Source organism: Peromyscus eremicus, chromosome 6 (assembly GCF_949786415.1).
Source record: "Peromyscus eremicus chromosome 6, PerEre_H2_v1, whole genome shotgun sequence".
Taxonomy (NCBI): domain Eukaryota; kingdom Metazoa; phylum Chordata; class Mammalia; order Rodentia; family Cricetidae; genus Peromyscus; species Peromyscus eremicus.
In genome coordinates this window covers 25,567,912-25,581,883 of record NC_081421.1, presented here as the reverse complement: position 1 = coordinate 25,581,883, position 13,972 = coordinate 25,567,912, and the positions used below count along the sequence as shown (strand labels likewise).

The 13,972-nt window shown below is 46.9% G+C and overlaps 1 protein-coding gene across 2 annotated transcripts in view; it reads left to right on the top strand.

Annotated features, from left to right (window-relative positions):
• The first annotated feature begins 1,125 nt into the window (after positions 1-1,125).
• Fndc3b (fibronectin type III domain containing 3B) overlaps positions 1,126-13,972 on the top strand; it is a 300,773-nt gene continuing 287,926 nt past the window's right edge. The window contains exon 1 of one of the 2 annotated variants that reach the window (XM_059265284.1): positions 1,126-1,230. The gene's annotated coding sequence lies outside the window, so the exon portion shown is untranslated. Of the gene's footprint in view, positions 1,231-1,923; positions 2,007-13,972 lie in introns of those variants that run through there. The other variant, XM_059265285.1, reaches the window with a different exon arrangement.

Sequence of the window (13,972 nt, the reverse complement as noted above, 5' to 3'; positions counted from 1 at the left end):
AGATGTTCTTAGGGTTCATATGTTTCCTTGGGTTTTAATAAAGTAGTATTTACTGTTATGTTTCAAGCTAATGAGAGTGATAGATTCTTTTTGGTCTTTGTAGAGCAGTTTAATAGTAGACGCTTGGTGGAGTTATTCAGAATACCTAAGTAATAGAGAAGGAGAGTTGCATGTCTGAGTTAATATCCCTGCTTCCAGAAACCCTTTCTATTTCTACCTTCGACAGAGCCTGTGAAACAGGAACATATTACACATTTAATTCATACACAATCGACAGCATTTGACACATAAAATCCAGATAAGCAACCAGAAACAGTCTTTAGGGACAGCAAGACAGCTCAGTGTGTAAGGGACTTGCTCTCCAAGCCCGACAACCAGAGTTGGATCCCAGAACCCACATAAGGAGACAGAACTGACTTTCATGTTTCTTACCCACACAAAAGCCATGACGTATGTGTACCTGAAGTCACACACAAGTTCACTCATGCAACAGAGATAAAGTATGCCCAAACTAAGTATTAATCAAAACTAAAAAGAAGCAGTCTTTACTCTTAAGGGTAAAGGCGCTTAGCTGGTACCGAAAGGGGAAATAGACATTTAAATTTTGATATCACAAATTTGCCCATGCTTAATTAGCCGCATGGTCAGAATGCTGTGGGAAGTTAAAGGAGTGACAAATCACTGAAAGATTCCTCTGGGGATTACAACTGAAAAAGGAAATATGTGTTATAGGTGAAAACCATCAAGTCAGCTTTAATAATTGCTGAGCAAATATTGCATTCCTAGTGATGTTTCCGCCATCAGCACCTCGTTCAGAGTCTCCTAACTCCCTGCAGTTCAGACTTCTCTATCAGGCTGAACCAAAATGAGTTTGCGCATAGCCAGGCCTGGCTTAGGGGAAAGGGAGGCCTCTCCAGGCTGCAAGGAGCTTGCAATTGTGGCCGCGCGTGTACTCGGAGGCGTACGGCAGTGGGCGGGCCCCGAATCCCCATGTGGTCCCGACATCATTGACATGGCGGAATCCCCCATCCAACCCTCCTGGTAGTTATTTGAGCGGCGGCGGCGGCCCGAGGAGGAGGCGGAGAGCGGCGGCGGCGGCGGCGGAGAGCGGCGGCGGCGCAGGGGGCGGCAGCGGCGCAGAGGCGGCGGGGATCCCGCGGGCGGCTGGCTGGGACGGCGTGGGCGACCCGGATCGCGGGCGTCCGGAGCCCCGTTTCAGCCCGAGGGGAGGTAAGGCGTGCGAGCGCGGCGGGCTGCTTGGGGACGTGCCACCCGCGGTCGCGCTGGGGTCCCCGCGCTTCGGAGCCCGGGCCGGACGCCGAGTCCGCCCGAGGGCGCTCCCGGCCCCAGAGCGCTCCGGGATGCCCGAGGAAAACTTGGCTGCGGAGTCCCGGTCGCCCCGCGACCGCTCGGCTGCCCGGAGCTCCCGGCCGGGGAGGGGGCGGCCCCGCCTGGCCCCCCCCGCTCGCCGGGGAAGAAAGCGGGGGATGCGGGGCGCGGAGCTCCCCTCCTCCCCGGCCCGTCGCTCCGAGGAATCCGCTCCCCCGCCCAGATCCCCGCGGCAGGACCGCTGCCCGGGAGGGGGAGGGCGCGCGGCCAGGCCGAGGAATCTTCGACGTGTCACTTTGGGAGGCTGTAGATTTCCATATGGTGGAGGGAGGAGGGCGTGCGTGCGCGCGGAGCTGGGAGTCGGGGACGCCTCTGCCCCCTCGGGGGCGCCGGGCTGCGGCCCGGGACCCGGGCTGCTTGCGGGGAGGGTCTCTGGGCGACCGGTCGCCCCCGCCCCCGCCAGGGCCTCTCGGGGACACTCCCCGCCCGCCGCTGGCCACCTCTGCGCGCCACGTCCTCCCTCCCCGTCCTGCCCCCTGGGCTCCCCCCGGGCTGGGGGCGGGAACCGGCGGCCGCGGCTGGACTCGGCGAGCCAGGCGGCTGCAGGCTAGGGCGGGGGAGCGGGGCGCGGCGGGAAGCAGAGGACGACCCGGTGCGTGTGGGCCAGCGGAGCGCGGGTCAGTCGGTCAGCCTCGAGGGGCGCCCCTGCCGGGGGTGGGGCGGCCGGGAGACGGAGCGGGTGGAATCCGCGCCCCGAGGCGGCGGGCGGGCCGGGCGGGCCGCGGGGACCGTCTGGTTCGGATGGCAGGCAGGGACGAGCTGCCGTGGGAAGGGCCTGTCACTCCTCGCAGAAAGCGGGGCCCGGGGCCGTGCTCGCCTGGCGTCCCCAGCGCCGGGCCGCGGGAGCCCCGGGGACTCTGCGGGCGTCCCGGGAGACCTGGCTGGGCCGCCGGGCGGCGCCGCTGGCCGGGCGCCTTCCAGGAGTGAGCGGCTGGGGTTGGAGATTTTTCGAATCTCCGCTCCCACCCGGCGATCCCGGCGATCCCAGACGAAGGAAGCACTGGCATTTTATCCAGACAGTGCCGATTGCAGACTTCCTTAAAAGTTACAACTTTTTATTTTCTTTTCTCTCAGGCCCAGCGTTTTCTTTAAACAAAATGTAGAATTTGGCCGCTATGAGGCTGACGCTGGGGCCAAAAATGCGCACGTTTATCTCCATCCCGGCTAGTCCCCCTCCCCCTCTGCCCTCCCAGGCTTAATCATATTTTGGAACGGGTGAGGGCTTTGTTGGGTAGCCACCCTTGATGCTTGTCTGTTTATTTTTTAATGTGCAACTAATTTGATTTGAATTCCCTCCAGTTTCCAGGCCTTACTAGGAAAAGCTAGGGGAGAGGGAATATGCCACTTTTTTTTTTTTCTTCTTTTTTATAAATGTGGCAAGAGGTGGGGCATTGGGAAAGGGGAGGCACCGTGGTTGTGGCAGAGTCAGTAGGAACAGACAGACCCGGAAGAAAAGGAATCCATTCTGGAATAACATTCCTTTTAAAACAACAAAACAAAACAAAATTCAGGCTTTGAGCAAGATTTCACTGCTCTATTCGCATTTGAGTTCCCGGCCCTCCAGCACCTCCAAGTTAGCCTGGGAACTTGAGCTGTGCCCCACAGCCCACAGCAGCTCTGACCTGGTGTTGTGACTTGTGGGGGCTGTTGGTTCACTCCTCCTTGGAGGCTGACTCTGGACGCAGTAAAGACTGGTTTCAGTAAATTTCCTGGCTCCCTAGGAGCAGCTGTTAAAGAGGCATGCTTCTGGCCAGGATGGTACAGTTCTCCACAGCAGTTCTTACTTGGTTGAGACCCTGGCAGAGGTACACCGGCAGCCTGGCTAAAAACGAAGCATAGTTAGCTGATAATAGTTTTTTAAAAGTTGCTGTCCTAATATTGTTTTTAAACCCACATGTGCTTTTCAACAAGCCTTTTGGTCTGAATGCTTATGAGAGAAAACATTCATTTGACAAGATAGTGTTCCTTTAGGGTCTATTAAAATTTTGAGATCTTGTGGAGTGGCGGCTTGCAGTATCTAATGACAGTACATACAGTTTCAGAAAGACATGCTGGTAATCTTTTAAGACCCTTTAAAAATAGCAGTCATCAGGGCATGGGCTATATGGAGCCTGTCTTCTCGGCTTCTGGAGGAATGCTGAGGATGGACACCAGGAACTGGCGAGTTGTTTATTCCATGGACCTTTGTGCCCCTTCTGCTCAACTCCTGAAACTTCCCAAACTTCTCAGCTTAGGAAAATGATCCACAGGGAAGGGAAGTGACTGGTTCAGGGTTACGATCATAGAACAAAATGCAGGATTGCACTTAGAATTTTTTTTTTCTGTGTGGTGTTTTGAGACTCTATCCCAGGCTGGCTTCTCGGAGCCATCCCCCTGCCTTGGCTTCCTAGGTCCTGGGATGCCAGGAATGAACCACCATGCCTGTTCCAGAGTGTAATAACAGTTTGTTCCTTCTTAAATAAACACCATTTAACCTTTTATACATTATTTGATTAAAATTAGAGTATTTTGATTAAAGTTATAGTAAATGTACGTTTTGCAAACAAGGGCATCTAAGTTCACAGAAATCAAGGTACCAGTAGTTCCGAATACCGCCCAGTAGAGTTTCTCCAGGGATAGAAATGGTTCTGTCTAGACTGTCATACTGCAGCCAGGAGGCACATGTAATTGAGTGTTTGAAATGTGGCTGTGTGACTCAAGAACTGTCTTTTGAATTTTATTTCCTCTAAATTATTTTAAACTTAAATGTGAAACACAGAACTTTCCGACTCCCAAGGTATTCAGCTGAGCAGTATTGCTTTTTGAATCTCCAAGTTAAGTGTTCTTTCTTTACAACTAGAAGACTTAGGCATACTTTTTTTTTTTTTTTTAAATAATTGTGATTGAACCTTGTGCATGCTGGAGGCAAGTATTTTACCACAGTGCTAGATCCTGACCTCAGCCCTTGAATTCATATTCCAAATGGAATTTAAAGTCTGGGATGGGTGTGCTTTTCCAAAAGAGTGGAAAAATGGGTACTTACATTTTTAAATGCTTATATGTCATAGTCAAAACTGATGGGCAGATCTTCAGATAGTTTAGTTATTTAGTTGGAATAATTGTGTGTAGGAATTGCTGGAAAAGTATTCTTATCTGCATTTCCCGGTAATAAAGTAGCATGGCCAGGCATTGTGGCTCACACCTGTGACCCTGGCATTCAGGAGGCAGAGGCAGAAGATCAAGTGAGTTTGATGGCTTACATCGTAAATTCCAGGTCGGTTTGTCTGAGAGAGACCCCTGTCTTTCCCCCTCCCTCCCCAAAGAAGTATGACTTTTAGGAAGCAAGTTGGAAGCCGTTCATAGAATTGGAAGAGAGAGAAGCACGCCCCTCCAGTCCACGTCACCTGTTCCCTGAGCAGTCCTTTGAAGAGGACTTTCTGAGTTTTTCTTTATGCAGTTACAGCATTGGTCTGAAGTATCTAAGTAGTCTTACTATCAAAACATAAAATTAAATTATCAAGCAGGGTGTGGTGGCCCATGCCTTTAGTCCTAGCATGCAGGAGGCAGAGGCAAGTGGATCTCTGTAAATCTGAGGCTAGCCTGGTCTACATAGGGAGCACCAGCCAAGGATGTATAGTGATACACTGTCTCAAAAAACAAACAACCCCCTCTCCCAGACAATCAAGCCCTAGATTCATTCACAAATTGTGCTGGATTAGAACAGCAGAAATGACCCTTGGCATAGCAGTAAGCAGATGGTCAGAGAATCTTTGTTTTGATAAGTGGGTTTAATTTACATCTGTTGCACTTTTAGAGTTTCACTTGGCAAAAGGAATTCCAAAAACTTCCTGATCTTGTATGAGATAGTGAAAGTCCACGCTCATTTATCTGGCTAGATTCTATCTGTAGATATCCCAGAGCCCAGTACCCCTTTTTGTTTTTGTTTTGAGAATAGGGGAGGATTGGGGGGGGGGGCATTCTCATCCCTCATGGTAGCAGGAAGATCAAACTAATATTTGAGTGTTTAGTTTGTAAAAAGTGTTTTCCCCACATGATATAAAGAAAAGAAATATATTTTAACTTAGGACATGAGTGTTTCATTTGTGAATGTGTGTGCACGTTGTGTGTTCAGGGGTGGAAGCCAGAGGAGAGTGTCAGGGTCCTCTTCTCTCACTGTCTGACTTGTTCTCTGGAGACAGGGTCCTCCCTGACCTGGAGCTAGTTTCCAGCCAGCCCCAACAAGCCTCCTGTCACGCTTCCCATTGTGCTGTGGTTACAGGAGCGGGGGCCACACCAGGCTTCTTATGTGGGTCTGGGGATTTGAACTCCAGCCCTCATGCTTCCACGGAGAGCGCACTTACCCACTGAGCCTTCTCTCCAGGTCTGTTTGCTTGTGCTTTTCATCACTGGGACTTGTTTCTCAAACACTCCAGGAAAAGACAAATGAGAAATAATGTCTGTTTATTAGGATTTTAAAGAAAATTTATTTTTAATTATGTGCATATGTGTGTGGGCACGTGTGTGTGTGTGTGTGTGTGTGTGTGTGTGTGTGTGTGTGTGTGAATGTGAATGCAGGTGCCCTGGGAGGCCCAAAGTGTAAGGTCTCCTGAAGCTGGAGTTCAGGTGGTTGTGAGCTCTCATGGTAATGCTGGGAGCTGACCTCTGTCCCTCTGTCCCTCTGTTCCTCTGCAGGGGCAGCGCCAGCTCCTAACTGCCGAGTCAGCTTTCCAGCCCACGCTTTATTAAGATTTTTAAGAAACAACTTCCATGCTCAGTATAAAGATATTATAATCTGTATGTATCCTCTAGAGTTACAGGGATAATCACAGGTCATAATTGTGACTCCAGAACACAGTAGAATCCCAGAGACTTATATCAGTGAATCAGTTTTAAATTGCAGTGTTATTTTAGTGTGACTATAAATCACATTGCCTCTAGCTATTGGAAAGTTATAAATTCAGCTTCAGGCAAGGCATTGGTTAATGAGAACATTCTGATATTTGAATGTCTTGTTCATACCCATTCCTGGCCATGGGGAACATCACACCATTTTCTCAGAATCAGGGTAAGAACTGTGTTATAAATAGAATTATAGTGTCCTAGGGAGTGTGCCAAATATGGAAACAAGATTTAACCATGATATATGTGTGGTTCAATTTGTTAGGACATCAAGATGTTAATAAAAACTGGAGAGACTCACTGTAATCTTAAAGATGTTGAGTGACAGGCGGAGATTGAGGGCTGTAGCTTAGCATCAGTTTGATGTCAGCAAACCTGGTTTGTCAAGGGATCGTTTTCCTCCTCACCCGTCTGTCTCTGGTACACTTTTGAACCTCTCTTGACTCGAGTTTCCCCATCTTAATATGAGGAGAAAGCAACTCATCTCTCTTCTGAAAGGGCTACCATAGACATTTGTTGGTGTCTTTAAACGTTTTGACAAAGCTTTATATAAACTTAATAGTTCATTATATTCCAGAGTTTCATTTGGAGGTGGCCCTGTGAATTTGCATGTTTTTAGAGACTGTAGATTTGTGCCGGGACAATTTGAAAAAATAATTTAGTTTTCCTTTTGTGGTCAGTAAATAAACTTTTCAGCTTAGATTGTTTCTTCACTCCCCCCCCCCCCCATTCCCAATGGAATAGCCCAGAAGTGATGTCTCAAAAGCTGGTCCTGCATCTAACCTGTCCTCTCTGAGCTGTTTGGCAGGTCCGGCTTTGGCTGGACGGACACTGTTGTGTGCATGTCCAGGCCAGCATGACTTTCTTGGTTCAGGGTCACTGCTGGGATGAAGCAGGAAGTGCCGTTTCTGCGAGGAGCTTCCATACTGAATGATGGGCAAGGCTTTAGTCCTGGGGTTAGCTGAGCTTTATTTGAGCTGGGAAACAGTCATGTTCTCAGTCTTCGCAGCCTCCCTGCTTCCCAATTCGGACTCACAACTGCTGTTCTTCACGTTGATGGCAGTGTAGTAGAACCGGGAGTGTTTCCTGGCAGGACTCTGTTTCCAGGTAACCTTTGCTCTTTGCTGTCGGGAGTACATGTGGGTGGTAGAGGAGCAGCTTTGCTCTTCTGTTCAATTTGATGCTATTCGAGTTAGTAAAATGCCCATAAACATACGCTTAGGTTCTAGGTTTTGGACTGATGGAACATGCTTGGATGCTGGTGGCTGGCTGAACAGGGGTGCCCTGTTGAACAAGTACCGGCACTCATGGGAGGGTGGCTTGGGGGTTACCTGAGTCCTTTGCAATATACGGCCAAGTAGATGCCAGTCTGAAGTCATGGCTCACCTGAGGGACAGTTATTTGTAGTAGATTTAGCATCAAGGATCAGTCCTTGGAGACCCAAGGTATGTCGACAGGGGTGGAGGATGAGAGGGTTTGGAGTTTTAAAACTACAGCTTGTCATCCTGTGAGTTCCAGTGGCCAGCCATCTGCCATTGAAGATTTTCCTCCTGTGAAAATAGATCAATCTTTGAATTTCTTCCCTTTGCCCGGGTTTAAGATGTGCCTGTTTGGCATTCCTAAGTTCTCATACTCTTGGCAATGTTGACAGTTTCAGCACAGTTCCTAATCAGAACTCCAGGTTATATTTCATGACTATAGTGTCATTTAACTTCCCTGTAACTTTTTTTTTCTCCCTTCGAGACAGGGTTTCTCTGTGTAGCTTTGTGCCTTTCCTGGAACTCACGCTGTAGACCAGGCTGGCCTCGAACTCACAGAGATCCGCCTGGCTCTGCCTCCCGAGTGCTGAGATTGAAGGCGTGTGCCACCACCGCCCGGCACCTCCCTGTAACTTTTAAATAACGGACTGTGGGTGTGTGTGTGCATGCGCACGTGCGCGCCCTCATTCATGTGTGAGGCCAGACCACAAATTTGTGGAGTTGGTTCTTCTGTCTTTACGTGGGTTCTGGGGGTTGAACTCAGGCCACAAGACTTGCATGGCAAAGTACCTTTCCAGGCCTGAACCATCTCTTTGGCCCCTGAAAGCTTTAAGGATGTTGTTGCTTTGGTTTTCTTTTTGGGACAGGGTCTCATTTAGGCCAGGCTGACCTCATCACTATGTGCTGAGGATGCCGTGAATGCCTGCTCCTCCTGCCTGTACTTCCAAGGGCCGAGATCGAGTGCTGGAATTACAGCTGTGTGTTAGCCTTACCTTTGCCAAGCAGGCCCTCTGCCAGCTGACCTGCATCTCCAGCTGACCGTCTGCTTCCGCCTCCGCCTTTGGGCCTACTTGTAGGAGTTCATGAATTAAGTATTTAGATAGGTTAGATACGCATTCCTTTCCTACTTCTGCTAAAGGAAGATATTCTGAGTGACTGAAGGAATTTACCAGAAATAAGTAAATATCTCTAAACACATCTGTGATAACTAATCTTGGTTGTCAGCTTGACACACCTGGGAAGAGGAACCTTAGTTGAAGACCTGCCTCCATCAGGTGGCTTGTGGGCATTTTCGTGATGGATGATTGATGTAAGAGGGCTCAGCTCATGTAGGTGGTGCTATTCCCTAGGCTGGTGATCTTGGGCTGGATAAGAAAGGTAGGGGCTGGAGAGATGGCTCAGAGGTTGGAAGCACTGGTTGCTCTTCCAGAGGTCCTGAGTTCAATTCCCAGCAACCACATGGTGGCTCACAACCATCTGTAATGAGATCTGGTGCCCTCTTCTGACCTGTAGTCATACATGCTGTATACAAAATAAATAAACAAATCTTTTTTTTTTTAAAAAAAGGTAGCTGAACATAAGCCTAGAAGCAAGCCAGTCAGCAGTGGTCCTCTGTGCGTCAGTCCTAGCCTCTGTGTTCCTGCAGAGCTTCCTTCCATGACAGACTGTAACCTGTAAGCCAAATCACCCCTCTCCTCCAGAAGTTGGTTTTAGTCAGTGTTTTATCATAGTAACAAAAAAGCAAACTAGAATAACATCTAAGTATATTTTACACCCAGTTCCTCAAGCATGAGGTTTTTTTAGAACATGACTACTGTAGGGATAGATTTGTCTACTTAAAAAATTATTTATTTGCCAGGTGGTGGTGGTACACGCCCTTAATCCCAGCACTCAGGAGGCAGAGGCAGGTGGATCTCTGTGAGTTTGAGGTCAGCTTGATCTACAGAGTGAGCTCCAGGACAGCCGGGGCTACACAGAGAAACCCTGTCTTGAAAAACAAAACAAAATAAAACAAAACAAAACAAAACAACAAAATCATGTATTTATTATGCTTTTAGCCCACTGAATTTATTTTTACTGTCTACATGTACATGGTCGTGTCTTCCACTGGGGTATGAGGAACTACTAGCGGCCCCTCTCCTAAAGAAAACTGACCCTGTAGCAGTCACCAACTGCCAGTAGCTCTTTAGTTTGAGGTAAAAATCTCATGAGATTTGCCAACTTTTTATGGTAGTGTAAAATCTTTAGTGTATTTTTCGGATCCGTGTTCCATTTTCTTTCATGTTTAAGAGGTTCCTGGGGGTCCTGATGCAGCGCTCCCTGAGTGTACAAGGCCCTGACTTTGATTTCTTGCACAGCACTTCATAGTAGACAGCAATTAAAGCCAACTGGAATCCTCTTTGTTTAAATCAGTTTAGGAAAATAATGGAAGTGATAAATATTGCTGTGTCTGTTTTTTTCTATTGTATGTTTTCTTACCACAGGAAAAATAGTTCTGTTTTAGAGTAACATTCTGATTATTGAATTGGGGAATTCTTAAAAATACATTGAATTAGAATCCTTGTGTGTTGCTATTGGGTATGTAAAATGGTATATTTTCTGTGGAAAAGTTTTGTAGTTCTTAAAAATCTTCAACCAGAATTATGGTATTGCCAGCAACTTTATTCTGAGGTTTTGACCCAGAAGAAAATGGGGACTTAGATATGTTTAAGCCATGGTTTATAATGGCATTATTTGTAACAGGCCAGAAGTGGAAATAACCCATATCCATCTGCAGATGAATGCATAAACCAAATGCGGTATTTTCCATGAGTATCCAGCTTTGAGAAGGAGCGGAGAATACACACTATAACACAGGTGGGCCTTGAAGCCGAGGATAATGTAGTAGTCGCTGTGATAAGATACCTGGAGAAAAGCAGCTCAGGCATAGTTTATTTTGGCTGCTGGATCCAGACATGCAAAAGTCCATCATGGTGGAGAAGGCAAGGCAGGAGTGGGAAGCTGCCTGATGAGGAAGCAGAAGGAGAGGAGGGGGAGAGGAGAGAAGAGGAGGTGGGGCAAGGCCGCAGACCTTCAAAGCTCACCCTACCGACATACTTCCTCTAGCCAGGGTCCAACACCTACGGTCAGTCGTAACCTTCCCAGTGTTGAAATGCACGAGCCTGTGGGGGAGGTTCTTCATTCAAACCACCACAGAAAAATATCATATATTAACTACCATACATTTCTCCTTGTATGGGATACTGACGATCAGGAAGTTTGCAGAGACAGAGTAGCTGGTGGGGGTTAGCAGTGGATGGATAGTCTGTTTGGAATGACGAACTGAACATGGGCAGTCACGGTGGCTGTGCAGTCATTATGAGTGTATCTAACCCTATGAAAAACTGCATGTTTAACAATGACTGAAATGTGGACTTGTTATTGTATTGTGTGAAAACTTTAAAAAAAGTTTGAGGAAAACTGAAGATATAATCTGGGAAGGCAGACTCTTCTTTCATCTTTTGCTTGTTTATTTTTTGAGACAAGGATCTCACATAGCGGCGACTCCAGCTCGATCCTCCCTCTTCCACCTCCTGGGTGCCTGGATTAAAGGCTTCATGGGCATCACACACTTCTAATGTGGTGCTGGGGATCAAACCCAAGGCTTCTGCATGCTAGGCAAGCCCTGCCAACAGAGCAGTCCCTGTTCCTCCCCATGTGAAAATGTGTCTCCTTAGTTTTAACTGCTTTCAAATGAAGAGGATGCAGTTAGAAGCTGGAGATCTCTGAAGGGGAAAAAGGCATCTTAGTACTTAAGCAAATCAGGTAGCCTGTTTGTGTATATGGCTATGTAAGAACACAGACGATCTTTCCTGATGTCATGGTGAGCCATGGAGAAGTCTGAACTAGATGTATAGTTCTTGAACTCTTGATCGAAGTTACTCGGTAGTCATGTTGGAGATAGTCACTTAAGTGATGAGATAAGAAACCTGAGCATCATGGGCAATTTATACGTTTGAGACATTGAAACTTTCAGATAAATATGTCAGTGCAAAGACTTACATGCACATACAGATATGCTGTAGGGGAAATCAGACCCCCCTTACTGCTGTACAAGGCATTTGCCTTTTATTCCTGAGCTCTTGGGAAATAGTGAACTCATAAGGGTGTGATAGTAGTGTGCATGTTTACTCTCTAAGTGGGTATATTTTCTTTTGACTATAACCATGTATAGCTACATATTGTATATTCTATGTATATATTCTATAAATATTACCATATATATAAGTGGCTTGGCAAAACACCACTATGTGAGTGTATACCATAGCTGGTCATTTTTGTGACCTTTTTTCTCAAGAGGAAAAGATGCCAGAGTCATGGTTTTATAGTGAGGGAGACTGTGAAGAACCAACCACACTGTGCTTACAGAATTACTAAGGGGAAACAATGTCCCATTCTTTGCCTCTCATCAGTGTGTTCCAGCATTATCATTTTAGATACTTTATCTCAGTGCTTCTCAACCTTCCTAGTGCTGCGACCCTTGAATATAGGTCCTCATGTTGTGGTTACCCCCAACCGTAGAATTATTTTGCTGCTACTTCATAACTAATTTTGTTATTGTTACGAATCATAATGTAAATATCTGATATGTGACACATAGGTTGAAAACTACTGCTTTACATCTCCTACATGTCCTGTTCAGGGTTGTTGGATTGTCTCATTGTCTCTCCTGACAATAGGGATGATTGCTGATCTAAATAAGGCCTCCCCTCCCCTCCCCTCCCCTTCTTTCTTTGATGCTGATGTGGCCAGGGCCCATGTGCTCTGAGCAAGCTCTTTACCAATGTGCTGGGCCCCAAGCCTGACTCAAGGGTCTGCATGTTGATAGCTGAGTCCCAGGTTGAGTTTGAACTTGTTACCTCTCTTCAAGCACTCAGTTGGGATTCTTCTGCTGAAGAATCTTGTTAATTATAGACATTTTGAGTTTCTATTGTGTTGATTTTTTTTTTTTCATTCAGGGTAATAAAGATTGAAACAAATTAAAGACATAGTTACCTTTTATGCAAACTTAAATTTTCATCTATTGCTATTTTAGATCTTTTATCAAACTTCTCCCAAGTTTTGTGGACTTTTCCCCAAACTCAGCTAATTTAGAAAATTTCTGTTTGCTAAAAATGTGACCTTTGATTATATAGATTTTTCTTGTTATTGAAGTCAGCACAAATTATAACTATAATTATATATATATATCCATGTTCATATATATATGTGTACACACATATATTAAATCAAGGTCTGTCATATAGCCCAGGATGGCCTAGAACTTTTATAGCCTTGGGCAATTTCCGACTCATGATGCTATTGCCTCAGCCTCCTCTCAGCCTCTGAGGTGCTGGGATTACAGGCATGTGCTACCATGCCTGGCTCTGCATTTGTCATTGTACACGTTTCTCCATACTTGGAACGATGGGTGTGTATGTTCCCAGGTACCTGAATATTACGGCCAAGCAAAATCGAATGCTTCCCATGTTCTTGTCTATTGACCAGAAACTTAAATTTATTTTTTTTGATACAATAATAATATTCTGGAGCTCTCCTGAGAGGGAGATTTTTCCTGGATTGTTTTCTGTAATACCAGTTTGAGCTTAAGATGAGAGAACATGGAGAACAGAAGTAGACTTCCCAGGAAGCGATCTGTAGGACACTAAATGTGGAGAATGGGGACAATGTGAGGCAGTTGCTTAGAGAGTGGCAGTGAAGCATCGTGTACAGACGTGCTGCATGCTGTGCAGGGAGCCTCTGTGTTCTCACACTCCTACCTTTGAGTCTCTGAGGTGAGCAGCTCTGTGGAATAACATGCTGTACCTCTCATTTGCATCTGGAAGAGCAAACACATTCCCATGACTGACCTGTCTCTGTTTTCACAGTGAACTGTGTGGTAGTGTCGATTGTACCAAAGCAGCCACAGGTCTGGGATGCACAGGTTTGCCGAGAGCTGGAGAGAGGCTCCTGTGGTTAATTAAAGGTGACCTCAAGATGCGGAGGAGCTTGGAGCCTGTGCCTTCCTGGATAGCCAGGCCTAAACCTGGCTAGCTGGCAGCCCTAAATGCTTCCTTTGTTAGAAGTCACTTAGCTTTCAAATACTCCATCTTTAGAAAGTGAGTTCACCAGAGGTGAGTTAAGGACAAGGGTCTGAAGTGAGGCCTCACTGGTTTCTGTCCTTGTAAAGTTTGTGTGGACAAAGAGTATGTGAAGACGCCCCTCAGGACCATCACCCAAAGTCCCTTTCCTTGCCCCTTCACAGAAGTGAGATCGTGGTGCAAAGGGGCATGGGTTGCTGTCTGCTTGGACTGGTGACAGTGGTTCAGATCACCTTCCGATTTGGCTGTGCGCCGAAATAGGCAACACCCCACAGAAGCAGTCCTTAGAGCCCTGCTGCCTTTGTCCACCTCTGCAGAGGACCCTCG